Here is a 26,383-nt window from a genome sequence, read left to right on the forward strand (position 1 = left end):
TTGAAGTCCAGGTAAAAACATGCACCACAAGGGCTTCCTGGAGGCACAGAGCTTTGTGGTTTGCAGATTGTAGGCTATTTGAAGTATTGACTTGGAACAGTGGCCGGTGTTTAGTGGATATGGCATGTGACAAGGACGCTAACCTTATGAGGCTGATCCATGTTTTGAGGCTGGGGACAAGAAATAGCTTTTCTTAACAGTGTGCCTTGATTTCAAGGAAGTCTGTGTAAAAGCAGTCTTTGGTTTGTGTTTTCACAAAGGGATTGTGGTGTTTAATAAAGAATAGGAAATAACTGGAGCTTCAATAGACCTGCTTTGATAGGGGGTCTGCTGCAACGTGATTTTGTGTAATACTCTGCATAAGCGACAGAAGCATTTCCTGCCTCAGACTACAGTATTATTCCATTAAAAAGCTGTGGAAAGTCCTTAAAGCTGTAATAAAAGGTGTACGTAAAGAAGAAAAGCCATCATCCTGCCTAGGAAAGTCTTTCTTAATACCTGAGCTTGTAACTTCAATCACAAAAATTCCATGTTGCATGCGTTTGTTCTGGGTTTTTTGTCATAACAACTTCTTAACAGCTTGAGCCCTCAAATCCCTTTGCTTCCCTTCCCCTTGTTTCTGCAACTCTTCCAGGTTAGGAAATCAAGACAATTTGGTAATTTGGAGAACCTGTTCATTGCTGTTGCAGCTGATTAGCTACACAGTTCCATTTTTTTTATGTTACCCCCCTATCTCTGTACTTGCTTCCCTTTCCCACCCGATTCCCTCTTTATTTGGCCGTGTAACTCTTCTGACTCCAGCAGTCCTTCCCTGTGCCAGCTGTCCTTGCCCACACAGCCCTGAGCAACCTCAGCTGGCTTTTGTTTTTATGAAATAAATATATTAACAACTATAGAACCCTAAACCAAGGAAATGGAGCTGTGCCAGCCCCTCAATTACTTTCTGTTGTTTCATCCAAAATTGTCTTTGTATATAAATGAAGAACATTGTTTGTATGGTACAGTCTTTTGCTGTGCACCTAAGGACTTTTAATTCAGTACGTGGCTTTGCTGCCAGCTACATATTTACTTCTGAATGCATTTGTTTACTTTCTCAGTTTTCAGTCTATGAAATAAGAATAACATTCCCTTTCTCTGTTTTGCCCAGTTAATGTATGGATGCATTGGGCTGGGGACCGTTTGTGCAATTGTAAAGTATCAGCTCATCAGGATGGGTGTTGCAATATGAATACAGCATCAAGAATACACATTTGTTTTTTGATTGCAATGAATTATCTTTTCAAGCTGGCATAATGGTAACATGGGCTGTGCCAAGCATAGTGTGCCAGGTGCAGCAGTATTGGCACGAGGGGAAGAAGACATTTTCAAGGGCTGAAAATGTGCTAAAAAATGAGAGTTCCCACTGACAGAAGCAGGCTGTATATCATAGACTGGAGATTTTCTTTTCATGGCTCATTACAATCGACTCTTCTCACAAGTACCTCCTGAGAAGATGTATGGAGATTATAGTCCCTCTGGAGTTTGTGTGGAAATGGATGCCTGGTTCCCTGATCCCTGACTTTTTTTTTCCATAGTTTTTCTTCATGTTTTCCTTGTTATGCTCTAAGTAAATATTTTGAGGACATAATGTAATTGGTTTTAGTCGTGTGATGCCGTGGGGTTTTTTTCTATTGAGATTGTGCACATTCAGAGCAGGACTGATGTTCTGGTTGCTGGGGGGAGGAAAAAAAGGTATTAACCATTGCTCCAGAACTGTTCAGAAAGACAGGAGGGGGATGAAGAAAAATATTGTCACATGAATTGAATAATTAATTTTGGAGTACGCATAAGGGGAGTCTGTCTTTTCCAACAAGCACCAATTTCAAATAGACACAGCTCTTCTCAGCTGTGCTTTCTGCCCCACAACACGTGTTCCATGCTCCAGGTCATTGCTCCCTATGTGCATTTCAGAGGCTGAATGCTGAGTTATGGCTCTTGTTTTGAGCCAGGGATGAGCGACCTCAGTATATCCATGCAGTCTTATTGTAAAACAAAAGTTTAAGGAGAACTTGAGCCACATCTGTGGATTTTGCCTCTGAAAAGCTGTGCAGGTTGTGTAAGCATTCATATAATGGAGACAACGCCATGCAGCTTGGAAAAAACGAAGTTTATTCAGTAAATTACTGCTGGTTTTACTTGTTACTTTGGGTGAAATTTCAGTGCAAGTTTAATGACTCAGCCTCTGCCTTTGTTTCCCTATTTTTTATTTAAAAAATAGAATATTTTCAAAGCACTTTTCTGTTGACTCAGCCACGGTGAAGGCCAAATAGAAATAAAAGATTTTTGGAGTGAATAATAAATAAGAAAAAGATATAAATATCTTGCCAAAATCTCATGAATTTCTTACACCTGTGAAAATAGAATCACTTGACTATTTCTGTTCAGTTGGTCATCATACGTTTTGCTGGTACCTTTAGATATATTACTGGGTTTCAGAGTAAACACGTTGGAACATAAGCAGGAGTGATTCTCATTTAGATCATGTGTCTTAAAATTGTGGGGGGAAAATCAACTTTATTTCATATTTGGGGGAAAAAAATGCAGGAAGCTTAAAAAGAATTTTAAATGTCTTTAATAAAGCTGTCGATCTTAATAGTGGTATTCATAATGAGACTGTGCTGTAGAGTTTTCTGTGTTGCGAATTAATTTGATTAAATAACTTTCTCTAATGTTCATAAAGGACGGAGGGAGTTGTAATATACTTGAATGAGGACTCTTAGGGTAAAGAGAAATGTGTAAGCTTGTGGAGGAAGGATATGTGTTCAGAATCTGAAATGCCCGGGTTCTCCTTACTGATAGCTGGGAATCTCCTGTTTGAGATGGAAGTGCCTTTGATTTCAGGACATGTGCATATGGATTACATATATAGTATGTGGAAGCATGTTATGTATTCCCTGCTGCTTTCATTGAACCAGGTAGTTAGAATGGGATGGAGATGGAAAAAGAGAAGACCAGCTGTAAGCAAATTGATACAGGGTATTTCAGTCCACCCCTGTCGATTATTTCTAATTGAAGCTGTCTGAGCCAGCCTTAATACAATTTAGTTATCGCCAGCCAGAAGGATTTTATTTATGGAACAGGGCCTGTTGGAACTTCCTCCGACCCCGGAGAAGCTGTGAACAGGAGAGAGCTGATCAAGCAGGCATGCCTGGCTAGCGCACGCATTTCTTTAATAAGGCAGGGATTGATGTCTTTTGCAGTTCAGGGGTTAGGTAAACAGCAGTCCCTCGGTTCAAGGCTCTCCATGTTCGGTTGTTTGTTTGTACGGATCTCAGAAGGTTAGGTTAGCCTTCTTGACATCTCAGGGGAGCTTTCCTGACCATTGTATAACCTCATCTGCTCCAAAGTTGGTCAGGAGGTGTTGCATCCCTTCTTCAGAAGGGTATGGGCTGAATGGAGCATCTGGAATTGGTACCTGGTCTCTAGGAAAAGTGATGTAACTGCAGGGGGTGGAACACTGTGAGTTTGTCTTCAGTAACTCATAAATACTTTGCACATGTAGTGTATGTAACTAATTAATGTGCTTACATACTCAGACTTGACATTTGCACACAAAGATGAGTAGTACGTGTAACTTAGGCTCTTAGTGAATTGCAGTTTTGAAAAGCAGCAGAATATATAACTCATTTCACCAGAACTTGGAAGTTGGCTAATTTTTGCTTCTTTTGATTTGGCAATGGTAGTTCTTAAAATTAAATAAGATAAATCCTGAATAATAAATAAGTTGCCATGCTACTAGCTGTTATTTAAAAATAAGTGATGGTTAAATGTTGAGCAGTGCTATGAGGTAGACCCTATGTCTCACTTGTGTGAGAAGTGAGAAAGGACTGGGTTGACTGGTAATTATGAAGACCCAAAAAGACATTAAAGCTAGCCTCTCTGCTTGTGAAATATCCTAACATATGACTTGGGGAAACTGAGGCACAAATGGGGGGCTATGAGTTGTCATTGGATGTCTCAGAGGGCATTAAGATCTGTGAAGACCATCCCCATGTTGTAACCCCCAGAGTCATGCTGCTTGACCTGCAGTGCCACTTTTCTTGGGAGAGGTTTGTATTAGTCCTAGAGCTTTCCAGGAAACCTGAACTTTGTTCACTGATCTCAAATAGGAAGTCACTATTAAAGTATCCTGTCCTGTAAAAATCCATATGGGTGGTATTCTGGCTCAAAGGTGAGGAGGTGTTTGGAGTGGGAGGCCACTTCCATGCTGGCTGAGGTTTTCAAAGTGCCAAAATATGAACGTCTTGTCGCTTTTAAATAATGTGTGGGGTCTGACTTAAATGTCGGGTTTCGTATTTAATCAGTATTAATATGATAACAGGAATGTGTCAACTGAAGCGAACACAAAGAGATTATCTTCTTAGCCAAATGCATCCATTAGAGAGGAAATATAGGTTTCTATTAAACGAAGCAGACAGATGGGCGATTGGAGGTGACTGAGAACAGGAGGGGGTGGGGGCTAAGAGGTGAAAGTTGAGGTTTAGAAAATCTCTATAAAAATAAAAACAAACCATCCGTCTTGAAGGTTGGCGTTTTACCCTCCCGTTGCACTTTAGGGATGGTGCTCCGATTCCTATCGAGAACATTATGCTGAAATTTAATCTAACAGAGCACTTACTCCTGCCAAACTCTGGCTCAGAGACTCTGCTGCTCCCCCAGAAAGAAGCAGCCAACAAGGCTTCAAATATGGGACAGTGCTGTGCCATCAGGGGAAGACTGCTGCTTTGAGATCCCAGGGGAAGGCAGATTGGATCTTCTTGGTCTAGTCCTTGTGTTGGAAAGGTTGAGAAAACAAAATCATGTTACAGCATTTCAGAGCGGTTGTAAAGTAAATTGTATGTCTATGTGTATATGGGTGGGTGTATGTATGTATATGGATCCTCATCTAATAACTTCTGCAGCAGTGTTTATAACCAGTGTTTGAAACTAAGATGATAATACTGTAAATAATTTTAGATAACGCAGATAAGAAGAAAATGACACAATTAAAAGAATTTTACAAGATGGGCAATTTGTTAAGATAGCTGGAGTAACACAATACATAAAGAAATATATCTGTAACAGTGCAAACATCACACTGGTGACAGGAAACATCTGTCTTGCCAACCATCCCCTGGACTGGCCACAGCCATAGTGGGGAGTACTGGTGGTAAGTGGGCAGTTGGACTAGGTGATCTTAGGTCTTTTCCAGTCTTAATGATTTTGTGGTTCAGGTTGGGTGGATCGTTCTGCCACAAGCTTTGGGTAATTAGGGCTTGGTTGGGTGGTTTCTGCTCAGTGTTTTAAAGTTCATGTATATTTTATGTGAAGAAATGAAAGGAGGCATTTTGGATGGCTGTCTGCCTTGGATTTTGAGGAAGTACCGAGTTTGCTCCAGTCTAGCTCTGAATGGGATTTTAGACTTGGTATTTGTGGGAATGTTGGAAAGGAGAAAATGTTTACAAGAGGGAGAAACAGCCTCCTTCTTCTGTCTGGAACTGCCAAGCTTCATGTATGGTTTAATAAATGAATTGTGTATTATTAAACCAAGTTAGTGTTTTTGCCTGCATGGCATCAGCTTGATTTTTCTTTTTCACTCTACAGCCCTAAGTATTAACAATAATGAGATACATGGAAGTTCAGAGTGGGCTTTCCTTGTTCCTCCACCTTTGCCCTGTTACCCATGATGAGTGATTTTCCATGTTTCTCTGTGGTGTCCCTTACTGATGTACACTGACTTCCCCAACAAGTGATGGCTACAGAGGAGAAGTTCTCTGAGAGGCTCAGGTGATGGCTCCCAGAGGATCCCATTCCCTGCTGGGGTGGTGGCCCCGCTCCCCATGGTGGATGCAGTGAGGCTTGTGTGCTGTGAGCCTCTGTGCAGGACTGCAGGAGGCCCAGGGCAGTTTGTCAGGCTGTCCTGTTATTCCTGCTTGGGAACCTGACACACGGGCCCGCTTTCTTGCATGTGTTGTTCTTTGGGAGGGAGGGAGGTGACCGAGTGGCTAGCCCCTTGACAGGGCAGCTTTAAAACATTCATAAAACTTTTATTGGGCTGCCACCCTTCCAGATAAATATTTTCTGAGTTTATGGGCTTATTTTAAGGATTGAAGCTTAATAGCAGCTTTGTAGCCCCTATCCGTCCCCAAAATAGCCTTTTGGCAAACCCCATCTCAGGAGGCTGCCATGCTTTTCGTGGTCTTTGGAGTTTCTTCATCACTAAATTACTACCCTTTAGCCTCCTTCCAGCTCTCTATGACTAAATGGGACCAACTGTTAAATGAGCCTTTTCCCTTCCCCCATCCTTGCACAGAGCTGAAAGCTGATCCAGTGCACCGTATTTGGTCATTGTGAAAGGAGAGAGGTTGCAGTAGTTATAATTTTATTTCCTTTATTAAGTTGGGCTCGTTAGACCTGTTTTATTCCCATCTTAATTATTAATCTCTCCTTTATGCGGCATGTGGTTTTAAGATGGTACAGGCTGGTGGCATTACAGACGTGCTGGCACTTCTCAGGCAGTTTCTCAACGTGCTTCCACAAATATAAAAGCTTTACAGTGCGTCTCCGCATTCAGTGGTGAAACCAGTGGGCTTGCAGCCAAGGTTATACAAAGGAATGCTGTGTGTAGTACTTGCAGGAAGACGGAGTTGCAATTTGAACATCCATGCTTTTTGATTTCACTGCTTTGTGTCCAAAGGGATTTTGTGAAATTTTGTGAATTTCAGTGTGGGCTTTTGCTAAACACCGTCCCGAGACTGTGTGTACTTTTTTTGGCTGCTATTGGGAGAGCTGTGTATGATCCACGTAATTTCTAGATCTTGGAAAGTGGACTTTTTATTATGTATATAACTTGTTATCATCTGGCACGGTATTCCACATTACTGGCTCTTTTTGCTCACATCCCCTTTTTTTTCTTACTGGGCACATCTGTAATTGCCAAAAGCAAAATGTAGTCTTTATTTTTTCATTTACTCAGCTGTATACGATGCTGCTGCTTTTGATCACAGATTTTCCCAAACAAGACATTTCTGTCATAGGAGATTATATATATATATATATATATATTTTTATCCCAAGTTTTTCAGGGGACAGGGCTCTTTCTGCACAGTGCAGTGCTGGCCCTACACTTGTATTTGTGGAGGAGAGCATGTGGTAGGATAGGAAGTAACAGGCTGTGTAAGTGACTAAGATAAAACAGTGATTCAGGGCAGTGTGGGAACTCAAACAAGCTTTTAACTCCTTTAACAGAGTCGCTTGGTTTTAACCGATCTTAAGAACTTCAGAACCTATTTTTCTTTACTTTTGGGTAAGGTTCACAAGTCTTGTATAGTCTGGAAACTCCCCTTTCCAGACCAGTCGCTGTACAGCAATGAATATTCTGGTTTGTTTTTATTCCTAAAAATAGAAATGTCTATTTTGGTGAGAAACAATGTCCTGAGGCTTTTGTTCCTGTATTTCCACGATTTCTGTCATTTTTGTCAGCATGTTTTGGAAGTTGTGCTAAAAATGGAACTGACATAATCATTGCAGCTCTCTAGAGGTTCAGATCCTCACCACTCCTCACCATCTAATCTGTTGTTTGGATGAGGAAACTACTGTGAAGCTGTTTTTCTGCCAATGTTACACTGATTAAAAACAAACAAACAAATGATGGGGGGTAAGGGGAGGGAAGAGACTAAGTACTCAATTTGCCAGGCTCTGTGACTATCTCAGTATGAGCCAAAGTGGGTAAGGCATGGTGGTGGCTTTTGGTAGAAGTCAAATTCTGGACTTGAATGTAGAGCTCTTTGAATTTTTGCACATTTGTATGTGAGTTTTATTACTATATTCATTACGGAGGTGCAAATGTAATGGATAGCGATTGTTTCAAGTCCTTTTTCCCCAGGTAATTGTGGCGCTATTTCTCCTGCTAGTAGCTGAACTTTTCACAAGCAGATGGGAGTTCTTCCACTCCATTTACCCAGTGAATGAAGGTATTGTCCATATTCCAATGATACAGAGTGGTGAATTATTTTCACAAGACACCGTGGTCCAAAACTGTCTATAATAAAGTTACAGGTACCAAAATTGGTAGTAGACATTACTTGTATTTTTCTTGAAGAATTATGAAGAATTTGGAGAGTTGACTTTTTTTTTTAACCAGTAACCTTGGAAGACCTACAGCGTTGGCAAGTTAAGAGATGCTTCTGATTCTTAATTGGTTTTTGAACTCTGTTTTCTTTCATCATGGTTTAAATTTGGCATTGATCTTAAGTTGATGCTGCTTAAGTGTGTGATTTACCTTCAACGTGACTGTGCTTGGTGGTGTATGGATGGATCAAACTCTGTGGTTTTGGTGGGAAAATATGAACTGCAGACATGTATTCATGCTCTGGGAGCACAAAACTTTCTGAAACAATGAACAAACACAGCTCTAGGGGAGAAAATACACTTCTCAAGTTTTGTTGTAAAATAATTAGCCTTCTGTGGTAGGCACAGAAGCCACAGAGAACAGACAGGAGTTGCTTGTGATTTGACTTAAAGTTTATGACCTTGAGTAATGTGCCTGTTCAACAGCACTTAACAAAAGCATATTTGATGAAACACTGAACTCATGAATTGCATTTCTAAGAAGAGTCTTTTAGGAAAGAAAATTGTAAAAGCGGAAATAAATCACAATCTTCAGACCTCAGCTGAGTTGTTTAAACATGAAATTAAAAGGAACTGGCGGTTTTATCAACAACAGTATTCTAAGCTTAATGATATTATGTAACTTAACAGGAAAGGATCATATATTTCAAGATATTGCATGGAGAATTGCTGCGTTCTCAACTCGTTTTTGTGCATGGGGACGCAGACCAAATTTGAACCTTAAAAACTTGTGAGCTAATAAGTTACACAGAACTTTTACTAGGTCTAGGTTTCTTAATTCTCAACCCAAGTGTCTGTCCATTAGGCTTTAATGTCCCAAGAGCTTGTTATATTGCAGTTTTGGGGGCATCTGTAAGGCAGCATTTGTTCCTCGCCTTTCATTGAAACAGCCAATGGTTACTAGTTCAATTGTATTCTCATTTCAATCCTTGAATGCCTAGAATCACTCCAGATCTACACATTAAAAAGCAAGCAGAATCCAGTTTACTTACAAGAGAATAGATGTGCTGTCCCTGCCACGCGCAGCAGCAAGCGGTGGTCTTCCCCACATAGAGCTCTCAGCCCCAGGGCTGGCATGGCATTGGAGAGCCTGTTCTTTCATTGTCCTTTTATTGCTCAATGAATTTTATTTCTCTTCTTTAGTAAAAACATTCAAATTATTTATTGTTTAAAAAGAAAAAAACAGTTGGGTCCTCTGTGCTGGAATTAAAGTCATTCACAAGTGTTTCCTTTGTTGCACTACATGCAACTACTGTATGACAATGGAAGCACAATTGTCATTTTCTTGGAGAGCTTTTGCCATTATTTTTCACCTTTTGAGGGATCGAATCTGAAGTTAAAGCATTGCGTAAGATGTTTCTGTTGAAAACTGAAAATGTCCATGGACAGCCGTACTGGTTTTGGGGTTGTAAGAAAGTCTGAAATGCACAATGGTTCTGATCATTAACTTTTCACTTTTTGTCCCTGCAACCTTAGAAGGGAGACTTGCGTTTTTTGGCATTGGCCAAGTAGTCTGGTCTTCATAGACTGGCCATCTGTAGTGTCTTTGTGCAAAGCTTTTCCCCCTGGGCACCATCCTGTGGTTTAATTTGCAGTTTCAGTTGCTGATGTATGGGCTTCTCTGTTAAGAAACTTTTATTTTCTATGCCATTATGCCTACATACTTCAGCTGATTTGTGTTGCACACAGTGTTTTCCCCATGTTGTATTTGGAGCTGAATTGTAATAACGTTACCGTTGTGTAATTCTGACTGAAAATGACAACTTTTATCACCAAAGTGCTTGTTTCATTTGAAAAATTCTTTTCCATTTGTGAAATGTAAAGCTGTAAATATGAATTTCTGGCCATTGTATCTGTTACTCAGGTATGCCAGTGATGAGCTTGTAAGTGATGTTAATCTGGTCAGGCTTGCAAGTTTGGTGACTGTATTTTTCTAAGAAGCATGTTGAATCTTAGTAGGTAGTGTTGCAATTAGCAAATTCTGCTATTAATGTGTCCTTCTGAAATTATGCCAAACTGTTCCAGAAGCTTTCTGAATTGTAAAATGCAAACTCACCATGTTTGGGTTGGGAATGCTGACCGCGCATGTAGTGCACGCTGATCCAATGTAAGCTGAATAGTATTTTGGTATTTTAAAAAGTGCAGTATGTTCTGCGTGCAAAACGATACACGTAAACACAGTGTATGTTGTGGCTGCACATCTTCAGCTTGTGTGGTATGATGTGCACACTCATGTGCACTCCCACACGCTAAACCTTTGCGGGTCAAAAAGTGAGGATAAACTTTTGAACCCAGCTGCTCCCAAATTAAGTACATGTGCAAGGGACCACCAGAGCCGGGGTTACCGTATTGCAGAAGAGTGCTGGACGCTGACACCCACATACTGTGCTGCAGGAGACTCGTTCTTTCTTAGAGCCTGAAGGGTGATGCCTTGAACACGCTCTGTCCGCTTCGTCCTTCCTTGTCACTGGAAAGGACAGGCGGCAGTTTGGTGACTTCTCCCTTCGTTATGGAAAGGGGACTGATACAGTAATCAGGATGCTACATATGGAGCTTTTTAAATTACTGCTCTTCAGTCTTTTGTTAGCCTTCATTATTCCTGAAGATTTTTTTTTTTTCAAGTCACAAAAATGACATTTTTAATATGCAGAATTAAAAAAAGGCAATATGAAGAATACGTTTTTGTCAATAAGCTTTTACCTTTTAAACCAGTTATCGAAGTTTCTGCTCTAGGTATTTTAATTGAAGATTAACTACTGTTAAAGAGTATACAAATTTAGGTAGTATATATTTGGAGTAGTAAAATAGGACTGAATAAAAAGTGGGAATAGAGCAGCCTGTCCATTATAATTTTAGATTGCGAAGTACAAACTAACTTCCATTAGAAGTCAGCACAGCCTTCTTCTAATGTTATGGCTGTTTTTCTTTTGTTCCCATGAAATTAGCTAAAAGTACACTTTGGAGCTGGAAGTCAAGCAGCTCTCATCTGGATACTCAGAACCTCTGCCGTATCTTCAGGAAAAGCAGTGTTGGTAGATCGAAGATGCCTGTATGGGTGAAACCAAACCCTAAAAGTAACCATTGCTTTGTACTTCTCACTTTTAACTTGCCTCTCCTTGCTCATGTTTTTTCCCAATATGGGGAAAAAAGACTCATTAATTCCTGTTTGCAGACTGATTTTTATTGCTCCTGCAGTAGACATGGGTACCACGTTGTCTTAAATACATTCACTTAAGACCCAAAGGCAGATTTCTGCTTGAGAGGGGCTTAAGGTGCTGCCTTTAGTCCAGCAACTTGTGAGTTTCAGGTGGGGTATTTGCGTTCCTTCCAAGAGCCGGACTCTTGGCACAGGAGCCCATGTGGAGGACCTTCCTTCAAAGAGAAAAAGGACAGCCATATAGAGAACAGCTCTCTAGGACACGTTGTTTGAGCCTGTTTGGAAGGGAGCGCATCTGGTACGTTTTACAGAGATTCAGCTTTTCCTTTCCTCACATAGTTTTTACTAGAGCCTGAATTTCAGCAGTGTAAACGTTAACGTAAACTTACTGTAGATCAGCAGCCTCAATGAACTGCATGTAAAACAAACACTTTGAAGACTTGGAGTTCTCTCATCCTCAATACAGATGATGAGGGAATGCTGGCTGCTTGTTTAGCCCTATGAAGGCTGAGCTAGCCTAACAAAGCACAGGGTGGGCATGCTGACCTGTGCAGAGATGGACTTCTTGAGTTGCCTGCTTGCTGGGCATGACCCGAGGTAGTTCTGCCTCTTGCTGTTGTCTGTATGGAGTGTAGTTTTCTGACAGGAGAACGTGGCTTGAAGTCGTCATGCACTGCGCAGTTCTTCCTCCTCCAGCATCCTTTGTTAAGGAAGGAACCTGGGTAAGACAGAACCTCAGGCTTGGCTTAGGGTGCTACAGTGGTTCCTATACTGCTGTTGTTTTTTCCATGACATTTTTCATTTCTTTTTTTTCTTTTCTTTTTTTAACTGGTTGTTTTCTCTTTCTGCATAAGGAGAGTGAATTTGAACCACAGATTTGACATGATTCTGCTGCAAAATCAGTACCAGCTGTTGGAATCACAAATGGCTTCTTGGTTGCAGTCACAGAACCTGCAGTTGATCAGCTCTGCCCCCAGCGATAAGTGGAGACATCAGGAACGCTGAGGTTATAACTGGAGAGTCAGGGAGGGATGGAGTTCTAACCCTGAGGCAGGAGGTTGAATAGGGAACACAGATGGGTATTCCAAGGGACACTGTTTCCTCTTATTGGGTGTCTTTGTAGATGTGCAGAGCTGACTGGAGTGGTATTGTAAAGTGAGCAAAAGAAGCTTGTGTGAAAATGCAGAATGGGTTTTGGAGAAAACTTGCTGTGCATTTGTCTCATCTGCTCTGTTCCCCTTTAAAAAGCCCAATATCCTGGAAAGCCTCTGTCAGGACAAGTGGGTGAAAGAGGCTCCGTGCTTTGTTGGGGTCATTTGCAGGTAATTCAGGTTAATAGGCTAGGCTATATCTCTGTGTTGTTACTGAGTAACATAGTATATCACAAACGTTATGTTAGCATAAGGCAAATGTTTAACGGTTACTTGTCAAGGAAAATAAATGTTGAAGCGTGGGAACTACTGCTCCTGAAAAGGACTGTACTGGAACCCAAACTTAATGAAATCAGCACTCATCATACAAGATGCTGCCTTTGTGGTTTTGGTAATGGGGATAATTTATTTTTAACTTGTTTGTGTGTTTTGGCTGGTCGTATCACATCTTCTATAATTTAACGTTCCTCTCCTTCAGTGCTGCACTCCCTGCAAACACCAAGTTTTTGGGGCAAGTTTGCAGTGCAAGATGAATTGGTGTTTTGGCGGTGTGCTGTGGCTCTTGGGGAAGGTCAGCAGTCTGCAGAACTGACTGAAACACAAGTGGTGAACCTTTCCCCTCACACTGCCAGCTGTGGATCCAGGCACTGAAGCAGGTTGGCACTGCTGGTGGGAATCTTCAGAGTTAAGCTGCTGTAATTTTTCTCCTCTAACCAATCACAATTGATAATTTCATCATTTGAGCTTTGTAAACTGCCTACATCTTATGCCTAAGCAATATCAGTAGCTGGAAAATTCAAAAGCAAGAGCAGAATCTTTTCTGGGGGATGACTCAGGAGCACTAATCTGCTCCAAGCTTTAAATCAGCTTCTCATGGTTTTGGACAGGAGCTGTACCTGCATTTTGTTGTTTTTTTCACTAGCTTTTAGAACAGACTGTGCCCTGGGAAGAAGTGTGCTGAGGAAGGAAACCCAGCCCTTGGGTGCTTGCCTAGAAAAATGGCAGTGTTGATGTGGCATGGATGGATGTATTTGGTTGTTACTGTGCTCCATCGGTCACCATCTCTGCAACTTCTGCTATCTCAGTTAATGTCTGACTTGGTACGTCTGCTTCACCATAAACATATCACTGTGTGGCTGTATAAGGCTTCATGTTGCTGTTTATTTGGAGCAAAAGTATTGTAAAATAGCTTTTAAAAAACATGAACTTGGGATTCAAAGGTTTATTTCTGGGCTTTGTGATTACTGAGGGGGGAAAAAAAGCATTAAGAAGTTGAACTGAGACTCTTGGTACTGCTAAAGTAAATATGAATAACAGTTATACCTTTAAAATAATGCAAATATTTGTTTTAAATGTCTTCATTTGGAGGGCAGGGTGATGACTTCCTGTATTTCTGAGATTCATGATGCTGAAGCAGCTTACAAAAAGGCACAGCCACATAGAAAAAGGGTCTCTGACTGATTCAGTTCTGTAAGAACACTTGAAAATAGTAGTAGATCCATAACACACAGAAAATCAGTTAAGGCTCGGTGGTGCTCAACTAGCATGTGCTGAGTGGGGAGAAGCAGAGTGTCTTAATTAGAACAAATCCAGGAGACTTAGTTATTGTAAACTATTTTTTCACTGCTGGAGGATTTGTGGGTGACTAAGAAACGTATAGACTTGAGTTTCTTTTAAATAGAAAGCAGATCCATGTCTTCATCCTTTGCTGGCTTGTTGACTCAATTTACTTGGATGGAATTTTTCAACATTTAAAACAAATTAAAATTCATGAATCATTTCTGCTTAAAGGCACAAACTTTCATAGATACAACCATTAAGGCTTCTAAGTGGTTACATACTGTTGTTGCGCATGCAAATTATATACTTGCTTATGAAAATGCGAAGTTTTGGAATAGGTGGGACACGTTAGATATTGCCAGTTAGAAGATTAATATTGCACCGTGCTTATTTTCCATTTTAGCACCATTTGCTGCATGAGCAGGGATTAGTTGTAGGGCAGATATATGTGAAGGAGACCTGATACTGTGCTAGAGGGTGGTGATGTACATCCCTTTGGTAGAGAGTGACCTTACAGAGCTCTTCTGTGCTGCCTTTGACAGCCTGCAGTTTCTCAGTACTTCAGTTTTGCTGTAGTCATCCATATGCGGTTGGGTTTGATGCTTCTGTGCCTGCATGGTGTGACCCTGCTCAGAATGGGGAGGTGTTGTTTTCACCCATGAAGCATTCGGATTAGATTAAGATCAGTATTGTTTTACTGTGTAGTCGATGCAGCACACCGTGTTGTTTTATAAATTGCTTTAATGGTTGTGGCCTGTTGTTTGCTGCTACAGCTAGGTGAGCTTTTTCACAAGCATTTTGTAAATGGGGCAGGCTTCATCACAAGATTTGCATTTGGAGACTTGCTTAAAACTGTGACTTGTGGTAAGGAGGTGACAGTCAGCGCATGTTAACAGAAAATAACCAAATGCAAATCAAGATGAAAATATGTTTTCTTTTAGTAACATGTTATTTCGAGGGTATTTTGAATGCCTGTTTGGAAGTTTGTTCCGTCACTCAGTGGTACCCACACACCCATCACTGTGGTGTGGCTCCCAGCACCGAGCTCTGCTTCTAATTCCCAGCTGTGATCAGCTTTCCTCCTCTGGGCTCCCTTGGTGGATGATCCACCTGTGAAAGGTGTTTCTGGGAACCTCACCCAGTGACCTCAGTGTGCCCCCTGAAGCTGCTGTGCCTGTTGCAGTGCCCTGTTGGCCATCACAAGTCTCGGTGTGAGCTGCTGGTGTTGGCAGACTGTGAAGGACAGCTGGAGTAAAGATGCACCACGGATGTGAACCTGAAGAGCTGCTTTAGGGAAGAAAACTGGGAATAAGAAAAAGAAAAATCATCAGATCAGTCTTGGTAAAACAAAACTAAACACATTTCCAGAGTAGGAAAATGTAGGAGGTTGTGGGGAAGAAGTTTATAGCTTATTAAAAGAACGAAAACTTCACAGTAACCCAGCGTTCTCCTACTATGTCTTCTATTCCACCTCAGACAAAATTTTATTTCCCTTGTAATAATTAGTTTGAACTTTCATCTGTTTCTGTGGATCAAGTAATTTTCGTGCAACTTCGGGATTTTTTTCTCTGCTTTAAAATCTTTCTTCTAAATAATGTTTTGGGTTTTTTTATAACAAAAAAAAGCCATGAATACATTATAATTTCAATTTTCATGGTGTGTGAGAGATTTCTGCGCTGGGTCTTTATTGTTTTTGAAGAATTCATCACCCTAGTTAAGAAGCTTAATATAAATTAAAGAAGGTATTAAGGAACATTAAGACATCAAAATGTGGAGCGTTCTTTTCCTTTCGATTGCTCCAAATGCAAACAAGTTGAATAAAATGCAATCAAAGGGCCTGTTTGGAGAACATTGAGTGGCTTTACAGCTGTGCTGTAGAGAACCTCTGGTAAGAGCATAATTCAAATAAAAAGGCCTTTCTTTCCTCCTCCTAATTCTCTTTGTTGTGGTGACAACAGAGTACAAGCCCGATAAAAATTTAATCACCTTATCTTTTTAAAGCAAATTGCATATTTGTTTACACACAATATACATAACATAAAAAAGAAAAAAGCAGCTATCCAATCCCCCTCCCCCTTCTAATCGCATTAAAGGCCCTTGCCTAGAAGTTGAAAAAAAAGAAGGAAAAAAAAAAGCCCACAAAAATTAAATGTTTTATTCTTTATTCTGAAGTCCCATTGTTTAGGATTGCTTTATAAAGGCAGCCCAGGGGAAGATGAATATCGCCAACTTAAACTCTGGACCCGTACAAGCAGCAGATGCCTGGGATAAGTCAGCGGAGTTGGTCCAGCTTAGCGGGCTTCTCGGATGCCTCGTGCACATCAAGATGGGAGGATTACAGCCCAGCCTGCGGATCCAGCACTGTGGTTTGAAGCTGCTTTGTAATGAATTGCCTTTGATTCTGTCACATCTGCTAACCTGAACTTTTTGCATACGGTGTGCCTTCTTGAAAGGCTGCTCTCGGAGATTCTATATTGGTTGTGTTACTGTAGTAACTGTAGTGTTACTTTTTTCACTGGGTGGATGGGATTTTAGTCCCCTGTGTTGAATTCAGAACATATTTTGTTTCAGAGCATGGGTGGTGTTCTTTTTATTTACTGTTTTATAGGTACGAGGGTACTGATGATAACTCTGTCTTCTGGGGCACTGCTTCCTGACTCTGACCCAAAGAGCTCCCATGACTCACTGGGTGATTTTTCTCCCCCTTGACTTGAGTATTTAATTAGCAAGGACCAAACTTGTAAAGGTGTGTCTTGGACAAGTGTCCCTGTTACTCGTCATGTGGATGTCTGTGTGTTTCTTTCCCTCTCTCACATCCTGACTTAATACTTCATAGAGGTCCAGTGACATGGATGTGCCTGGGCCCTAGGTCTAGTAGCTTGGAGCCACGGTTGTGGCAGGGCTTTATGTACAGTAGAATACATGAATATCCAGATCCTGCGAGTCAAACTAGTGATGGGGTCTGATGGAAAAGAGACTTCTTGTCAAGCTGGCTATGTAAAAGTGCTATGGTAGTTCACGACTTTGTACTAAAGCACTGAATGCTTGTTGTTATTAGAGAGGATGTTCAGTTCTGAAAACAAGCAACCTTCCTCCCCTCCTGGTCCAAGTAACTGTGATTTTAAGGCACTTCTCTCTTGGAGTGTTTTGAATGGTCATGGATGTTAATGCTGACCTACCTGTAATTTTCAAATTGTTGAGTTGTACCAAGAGCCTGTGTACATTCCCATTACATATACTGGTATTAATAATTTAACGTCCTTATTACTTCAGTTTTTTCTCAGCTGTTCTTGCTGTGTGCTGGGCATTTCCCATGCACTCAAGGTGGCCTTTTTTGTTTCAGGGAGCATGAGGAATGTGTAGACTAAAAGCACAGTATCAGCAACATAAGCAGCTCTGCCTGTTCCCTCTTTCTGGGAGAGCTCTTCCAGCTGGCATGCTGAGGCAATGACTGGAGTAGCACTTGGGCACGATCTCAGTGACTGCATGGACTTTGAGTGACCATCCAGTGAAAACAGCTTATGAATAATTGCTGGTATAGTAATTAGCTGACATAATTGCAACCTTGTTAATGCCGCTGCAAATATTACCTTGAAAATCCTCTCCCTGAGGCTAATGGGACAGTGTGAAGATCAAAAGATTACCATGGTGGCTGTCCTGTATCTCTGCGAGTTCTTGTGGTGTGTGTACATGTAAATTGCACAGCCAGGACCTTGTAATTGCAGTGCCATGGAGTCTCTGATTTGACCCATGTTAATGTTTGGCAAACAGAAACAACAAATTGCAGGATGCATATAAACCATTGCTCTGTCCCAGGAATGCAAAGTGTGAAAACCTCTTTAGGAGATTGCCCCAGAAAGGTGTAGCCAATAAATGTTGGGTGTCATGCAATGGAACTGCAACTGAAATACATGCTGGCCTTGTAAGACAAAGTCAGGTTTGATATTCTTGACTGATGTGCATTGCAGTATGGCCAGCTAGCCCAAGTGTCACTGCATGTTGGGGTTAGATTTTGGGGCTTTGGGGCTGAAGAGTATGTTGGGTTAGGATGTGTTTTGGAAAGCCCACAGTGGGAACTGCAGGTAGGCTTCTAAAATGTGTCTGGGTTTGCATACCTAATGAAGTGCTCATATAGCAAGGCTATGATAGACTGGGTATTTGTAGGGTGCAGAAAACTGCCCTACTTCATGGCTTCAGGTGACAGTAATTATTTGTCATAAATTTTGACAAAAAAACAAACCAGGTGAAAATACAGTTACATGATGTAGATTTGGGAAGGATAATATACCCTGAGCATCTTGCTGTAAAAGGAGAAGCATAAGACAAAATGAATGGCACGCACTCTCGGCACTGTGGTACACTGAGTGTCCTCAATCTGGAGAGCAAGTGTGAGACGATGGAGAGGGAGAGACAGGCAAGGCAAGTATAGGAACGGGTGGTATTGATAACCGTTCGGCTGCTGATAGATTCTGTGTGACACTGGAGCCTGAGCTCTGTTTAGCAATACAAAGAATATCAGACTGAAAATCAATACACTGACTTCATGCAGAGGGTATGGCAGACTAATTAACGAAAAAAATCTGTACCAATGGAGCCTATAAAACTCTTCCTGACCTTGAGAAAAGTCCCGGAGAGCTGTGGGAAACTCCAGACCGTCCCCTCTGAACTTTTTTGTGTTGTTGCTTAAATATAGTAACTGCTTTTTTAATTAAAAAGAAAAATTAGATGGCGTTTCAAATTGTGTCCATGGTGCCTTGGGGACCTATTACAGTACAAATTACCCTGTACTATTTAGCGAGGGCTTGTTTACTATTGTGTGAAGCAAGGGTTACCAGTGTAAGGATGTAGGACAAGAAGGGCCCTTCTTTGAAAGCTTGGCTCTGCACATGAAAGTGACGCCAGCAATTGGAAGCAATTTGTGGAATTGTTTGATTATATTAATTATGGCACCAGCAAACAGTGCTTGGGAAACAGTTTTGTTTTCTTGCATTCTTTCTTGATTGCTTGCAGCAAAAGCCAAGATACAAAATGTGCCTTTAAGGGCTGCCGGAGAGCGCAGCTTAAGCCATTGTGTGGAGCTGGCACTGAGCTTGAAAGGGCTGTGTCCAGCTGACGTGAGAGATTTCCAAATACAGCTTTGGCCTCAGCTTCACCTAGGTCAGCCTCTTGAATTAAAACAGCTTCTGTCTTCCTCATCAAGGAAGATTAGCTCTTTCCCTACTAAGTAGGAGCCCATAATGAAATCCGTGTTATTTCTAGATTATCACCTCTTACAATCATGTATCTCAGTCCAAAAGCCTGTATAAACTTAACAAATTGATACACAAGACTCAAGTCAGTTCAGCACTGAACTGCAGCCATCTGGGATGTGGCACAGGGCAGCTGTTCCCTAATTTATGGGAAAATGTTTTGGTAGTTGAGGATTTCCCACCCAGAGCCCACCAGGCTGAACCTGCAGGGGACGGCTCTGCAGACTGACACAGCAGCGGTTGGGCAGTACGTGAGCAGTTACTGCTTGAAGTGGCTATAAGACTTTCTTTCCGATCTTTGTCATCAAACAGTGAATACAGATACCTTGTGTAGATTCCAAGGTATTAGTGTAATTCTCCTTTGGAAGGAGGGAGTGCTCTTTCTGGTCTCCTTGGAGGCTGATGCTCTCTCTAGCCGGCTTCACGTTGTTGTTGTGTTAATATCCTCAAGCCAGGCAAGATGATAATAGCAGATCTTGTACCAGCTAAAAGAGAAAAATTGATCTATCCTGAAGTTTGAAACCCCAACAAAATGTTTCTGAAGAGAGCTTATGAGATGTGGGAAAAGGTGATGTGAGTTGAAAAGAGCATTACTGGAGAATTGTTAATATTTACATAAGTAAAATTTGTTGCCTGATCTGTGGAAGTAATTGAGGCTTAAATCCTGAGCTCCTGAGGGTGGCAGCAGGAATATCCCTTGTTTCTTGAGTGATGGTCGACTGTTGCATTAAAATTGACTAGGTGGTTGTAATTACAGTTGTTATCATGGTAATAAATGCTTAGGAGTAGGGCAGACCAGCTTCAGTAAGAGCATTGTGCACAAACCTTTTGATTAGCTGGGCTGATGCTTGCTGACCCTGATGTCAAGTAGAGAATTCCTTCCCAGTCCTGGACTCTTAATTAGTTCAGGACACAGTTTTCATCCCTGCTTTTTCTGAAGCACCATATATTAATAACAAGTGGATGGGATGCTTGTCCCTTCTGTTAGGGCCAGCAGCCTCTCAATTGCCAGTAACTGGTCGTGATGTGGCATATCTGATGTTCCTAATACAGAGTTTATGGGCAGAGCAATATAGTAGTGTTGTACATGGAAGGCCTAGAAAGATGTCCCTTTCTGGACCAGCTCAGGTTTTCTTTGTTGGATATCGGTGGAGAAAAATGGCCACCTTGGTTGCAATAAAATGAGAAGTTTGAGTACTGGATATCTTTTCTGGGTAGCAACTCTGATTCTCTGCTAATGTAATATAAAGAATTCAGGCAAAGAGATGTACTGTTTTCTGTTATCTTTTCCATCTGACTGTAAAGAAAAGTTTAAGCGGAAGAATTTGGTTAAATCGATCCTCTGATTTTTTATTTATTTATTTATTTATTTATTTTGAGGGTTCCTTTTCCTCTTTATTTGAAACACCAGGTAATTACTTTAGGGAAAATTGCACAAGTAGTTTGTTTTTAACTACTGTACTGAACTACTGGATTATGAAATCCCACAGTACCAGCAAGAAGTTTTCCTTTCAGTGGTCAGCCACTGTAGTAAGCTTGATGGGAGCCCAGTCTGTTCTGTCCCATGCACAGCAGACTGACCCCCACGTGGGGCTCTGATTGTTTCTGATTTTCAGGTCAACTGGGTTTTGTACTCCCTGTTAGCAGGAGCGTTGGTGCAGTCGCACACTCCTTAACTGTGTAATGAGGGCTCAGGCTCTGAGGGTTCCAGTTAAGGAAATCCTGAAATTGTGAAGACTGGCTGTTACGAATAATCCATTGTGAGGGTGGATTATCCCCAAACCTTTGCCTGCTTCAAGTTGTGCTCTTTTCTTTACTTCTCTCAGGAAGAAAGAAAAATGTCTACCTGTCATAATAAAAGGTTACGTTTGCCTTGACTGAAAATTATTTCTGACTTCAAGCGCACTTTGCTAACTCTGATTTTCTGTCAATTTTTAACATTTGGATGTTGACAGGAGACAAGAAATTGCAAGTTCTTGTCTTCTGCTGCAGTGGTGGAAGGAAGGAAATAGGGTATTTTCTTCCCAGAAGTGAGATGCAAGGTTGGCTCACTTGTTCCTGGATGGATGGGGAGGTTTGGAAATAGTAGCAAGAACAGTCTAGGAAATCATTTAACAGTGAATGCATACTGCAGTATTTTCTATCCCAGTGATAGATACTGATGTAGCTTCAATCTTTTTCCTAACACTGTGGCAAGAATCATGAGTCCTCTCTGGGCCATCACATTCCTAGCAAACCATGACAAGTACCGCTGCTGGTACTTACTGATTTTCCTATTGCTGTCAATGGGATGGTTTCTTTATTGTCATATGGAAGCCAACTTTTCATGAACCAGGAGGCTTGGAATCTTTTAATATATATATACTTTTACCATTACAATTCTCAGTTCTGTAAGAAAACTGCAGTCATCCATGCTAGCTAATACCTTCGTGTTCCTCAGCACTAGCCAATGCACTTAGCTTTTTTTTTCTGCCTCTGTGCATCTGAGAAGGGAGCTGTTCAGGGAAATAAATTAGTCTTGGCTGTGCGGGAGAGCATGCCCAGTACCTCTATTATTGCACCTGTTTTCAATGATGTGTTTATCAGTTGCTTAAAAATTACTTCTGTCTCTGGCTGGGCTACAAGGAGATATTATTATCTGGCTTCTCATCCACAGTGCGTCTAGTATTCTGCCTTCGAAATCTTCAATTCAAGTATTTCATTGTTTTTGAAGGAGGTGGGACTATTCCTGGTTATCAAAGAGAGAAGGTGATCTGTGGAAGTAGGAAGTAGAAATTTGGAGATGGGAAATCTGAAGATGAAAGTTGAGAAAGGAAGGAGATACAACTGCTGAAGTGCTGAACTGGGAGTCAGGGGAAGGAGCTGGATATTAGGAGAAATAGCAGAGGTCACTCTTGGTGATCCTTTCAAGGAGCAGAAGAGGCAAAGGGGAAAAAAATGATGGCTTTTGTAAGGAATGATAACATTAAGTGAAGAAGAATGTGTTGTGAGGAAATAACACAAAAGGAAATGAGTATTAAGCTAGTAAGTAACAACTAAATAAAAATATACATAGGGAAAAAGCATGGCAGTGGTTTAACACATAATCTAGTCCAATCCTGCAGTTGAATTAGAGAAAGGAATGAGAATGCACCAGCTTTCTGCTTAACTGAAGCAGTGGTGGTAAAAACAAAGCACAAGCAAACCTTGCTGCCTGTGGCTATTTATGTTCCGTATTCAGTGGCTGTGGTTTATGTTCTGGCTGCTGCTGCCAGCTGCCAGGTGTGGAGGTGGTTCCCTGGGCATAAAGTGGGGGATCCCGGGGGGTCAGCATGGGGTGGTTGTCACCATACATCCCCATTGCAGAGAGGTATGGGTAACTTCCATGTAAAGAGAACATGTAGCATTAGAGAAACCTTAAAACTTGCATAGATATGGCTGTCTTTGCTTCAGATGCAAAAAAAAAAAAAAAAAGTGAGAAATTGATAGCCAGTATTTATAAACAAGAGTTCTACAGTGTGAAATTGACACTAAATTGCTAAAATTGTTGTGTTTCCATGCAAACTAAATCAGACTCCTTATATGAGTGATAGTAGAGCTCCAGATCACAGTGAAGTGTTTGAACGTAAGATACTGCTGATCATTAGGAAGTTTGCTTTTATTTGCTCAAACTGTTTAAAATATTGTCTTTATCTCGTATGTTTTGCATGTGGAACAGTTCTTAAACTTGGAAAGCATTTTCCTGGTGTGGTATTGCTTTTCGTTTGAGTTTCATTAATGCAAGTTTTGTGAATGCTTCCGTTTAGGGTAATCTTTGGGACTGTGCTGAGACAAAGGATCAGAGTCTGTGCTCTTAATTAGTAATTATTAGTAACAGTTAAAACTAAAAGCATGTGGCATTAGACTATTTTCCTGCCAGATATTGTATCTAACGTGTGTTAGCTGATGCTATGAGTATATTTTACATAAGACCTGGGTGCTTCTTGTTACAGACATGGTTATGATGGGTGGGAATGAATTTGCTAAGCTTTCAGATATTTTCTATGCCTCTGAGGACTGCCCATTAATAACATTAATATATAGGTATTTCCCACAGTTGTATGCAAGGCATTTCTTAGGACTTTGAAGCTGAAGTCTTTCTTAACACGCGGACCTTTTCAATTTAATCCATTAGCAACTTGGCAAAATAAAGTAATTGTCCAACAGAAGAAGAAAAAAAAATCTATTAACATTTGCTACAAATCCGAGTAGTACAGGCAGCACTTAATTAATGGAACAGATTTCTCACTATGTATTCAAGCTAACATAGCTATTGTTCAGCAGAGATTAGACCCTTAATGTAAGTAAGTTAAACTAGACCTCCATCTAAAAATATCCGTCATTTCAGCTATTAAAGGTCTGATGTCTTCTTTGGTGACAGATATATTTCCCTTCATTTCCTTGGTTTTGTAAAACGCGAGGCGTGCATTGTGTGTAACGCGAGAGACGCACGGAGGTAGATGAGCCCGCGATTACAGCGCCTGTCTGCCACTGCCTGCTCCTTTGTGCCGCTCTGCTGCAGAGCCTCGCCAGCCCCGAGACCTCCTGGCACCGCAGCAGGGAAACAGAAAACGCCGTTTGTTAGGGTACGATGCCAGCCACCTAATCTGTTTGCAGAGTGTGGGCCGTGGGATCTGATTAGGTAATTTAGATACCTTGTGAATTTAATAATACCTGAGCTGCCTTTGGCTGCCAGCCCATAATTTCGCTCATAGGAACCACTGCGTTCTTCCATTTCTTTTTGTGAAGTTCTTGCCCAGAATACCGTATTCAAATCCAGCTGGGTGTTAACAGCTGCAGGTGGGGTACTTTTACTTCCTCACATTTGGAAGTTGATGTGATGTCTTGCAAAAGGTGAGATCGCTTGGCTTTAATGTGTTTTTCCCCAGTGCAGTTCCACACACAGTGTATGCTGTTCTTCTTGAAAATGGATTTTCTAGTGTGGGATTCCTCATTTATCCACATGAGTGGCTGTGCTGGGATGTAGATGCTCATCCCTTGGGGGGGGATCTCAGCAGCAAGCGGGTATTCAGCTCCATGCACCCAAAAGGGAAACACCAGGCTGCCGTGTCCGTGTCTCACCTCCTCCCTTCCTCTCTCCTTTCCATCAATTAGTGATCTTGGAAATCAGTCTCGCAAAGCTCACTAATGTAAATAGAAGCATTTTAGAATTTGTTTGCTGAAGTTAATTTAAAATGCCTCTCACTGAGAGGTTTTAGAGTTAAATGTCTTTCTTAAACAGCAATGTGACAGTAACAGCAATGCAGGAGTAAGAAGAGCCAGAAAGGGAAACCAACCAGCAAGTAAAAAGCAGTGTTTTTGTCCCAAAAAATTAATGGTCATCTTGAGAAAGTGGAGGGAGATGCTGCTCAGGGGCACTGCAATAAGGTTGGTCAGTATAATACATACAGTAGGAAATAAGTCTTGCAAAGGTAAAGATCAGGACAGTGTGAGGTCACTCCTTTTGCTGTTTATGCTTTCTTTTGCTTGGTTTTGACTGTTGCTGTTTTTTCTAGCAGCACCCAAAGTGTTCTTTGAGCTTTTCATATAGAAAGAATGTTACTCTTCATGTGATGATAAATAATTCTGTGTAATGAAGATGGAGTGATGGTGAGGCTAATGATATTAATGGGATTTGTATGAAAGCATCCAATTAAAAAAATAAGTGAAGCAACTGCATCAAACATGACTATACAACGTAATAAAACCAAATAATAAATGTGCTTGAGCCACATCATATTATCTAGTTTGATTAATTGAACCTTACACGTGCAAAATGGTCATTATCAGGGTTCTCAACCACCAAGGAAAAACCGGCTCAATTATTTCCACAATGAAACAATCATCGCTTTTTTGTGCACCATCTGAAAAGAGAAATCTGCTGCTGACTTGGCTGCAGGATACGAGGCCCCACAGGACAATGTCAGTTCTGCCTAATGTTGGCCTTCTGCAGCCTTAGTGTTAGGTGTACTTTCAGTCCCTTGCATCGTGTTGCTTCTCTTTTGTGCCGTTTTGTGTTTTTTTGGGTTGTTTGGTTGGTTTTTTTGAGACACTCTGCAGGTCCCCACACGGCTGTGCTGCAGGGCTGCTCTCAGAAGCCGTGCTTATGAAATGCAAACGGGCAGCTCCCTGGTGGTGCTTCAGTGCTTGCCTGCTTCCCACCTTCCCTCTGTGTGGGTGGTGATGCTGTCGGAGCAGTTTACTGCTGCCCTGAAGGGTGAGTGCCCGGGCTGTGCAGCCGTGTCCCTGCAGCCAGCTGGAAGTGCTCTGCGTGTCTGGAGCGGAGCTGATCACCTGCGAGCATAGACCTCCTGTCTCCAGCAAATCATAAGCATCTCGAGCTTTTTGTCAGGCTGCAATATGAGAATCCGCATCTGAATTTCAGTATGAGGGGAGAGAAGCCGATTAAGTGTTTGAGATAAGGTTATGTGACACCGCGGGTTAAAAATACCTGAACTGAAGTTGGCCGGATGCCTGAAAACCACGTCTCGGTGTGCTCAGGTGGTGCTCAATGTGCTCCTAAGGAGCGGTGCTGTCTTCTGCTTTAAAGAGGCAGTTCCTTGTAGGAGCTGCATCTCCTATTTTACGGTGCTTCTATGGATATTTGCATCTTTGCTCTTCTTTAAAACATCACCATCGAGTCAAAAGATTTAAATTGACCCAATCCATCTAGGAGGGAAAAGACAAATGTTTGTTTGCATGTGAATGGCTGGAGAAAGGCTGATGTTTGGAGTTCAGATTCTCAGAATCATATGCAGGTTAATTCCAGTTCCCTTAAGAAGTGAGCTGTAACCCTGAGCTGCTCTGTAGGCCAAGCAAAAAAGGAGAGCATCATTTGCTAAAACCAACCAGTGGCAGGTCTGGGAAATAAACTCAAGATACTAAAGTACCTTAGTCTTAGGGCTGTATACTTCAGTATTTTAGCTGTTATTTCTCATTCGTGACCCGTATTTCTATAAATACTCTAGAAACTCTGGGAACTGTGTGCAAAATAGGGAAGGTCTGCTGGGTAAAAGCTTACCTCAACCAGGTAAGTTATTCTGACCTGGTTACATTTTGGCCTGTATTTAATACTTGAAAAGCTTGGCCAGTTTAGGGAG

General features: G+C 41.4%; 1 protein-coding gene across 7 annotated transcripts in view; it reads left to right on the top strand.

The window, feature by feature from the left end:
* The window catches only part of EEFSEC (eukaryotic elongation factor, selenocysteine-tRNA specific), a 103,774-nt gene that overhangs the window by 76,325 nt on the left and 1,066 nt on the right, over positions 1–26,383 (top strand). The window contains exons 7-8 of one of the 7 annotated variants that reach the window (XR_014934624.1): positions 16,189–16,762; positions 17,360–22,772. The exons of 4 other annotated variants lie outside the window; for them this stretch is intronic. The gene's annotated coding sequence lies outside the window, so the exon portion shown is untranslated. Of the gene's footprint in view, positions 1–16,188; positions 16,763–17,359; positions 22,773–23,664; positions 23,926–26,383 lie in introns of those variants that run through there. 2 more of the 7 variants (XR_014934623.1, XR_014934626.1) reach the window with 2 other exon arrangements.

This window comes from Coturnix japonica, chromosome 15 (assembly GCF_054131305.1).
Source record: "Coturnix japonica strain WE chromosome 15, WE-NBRP24, whole genome shotgun sequence".
In the NCBI taxonomy this organism is placed as follows: Eukaryota; Metazoa; Chordata; class Aves; order Galliformes; family Phasianidae; genus Coturnix; species Coturnix japonica.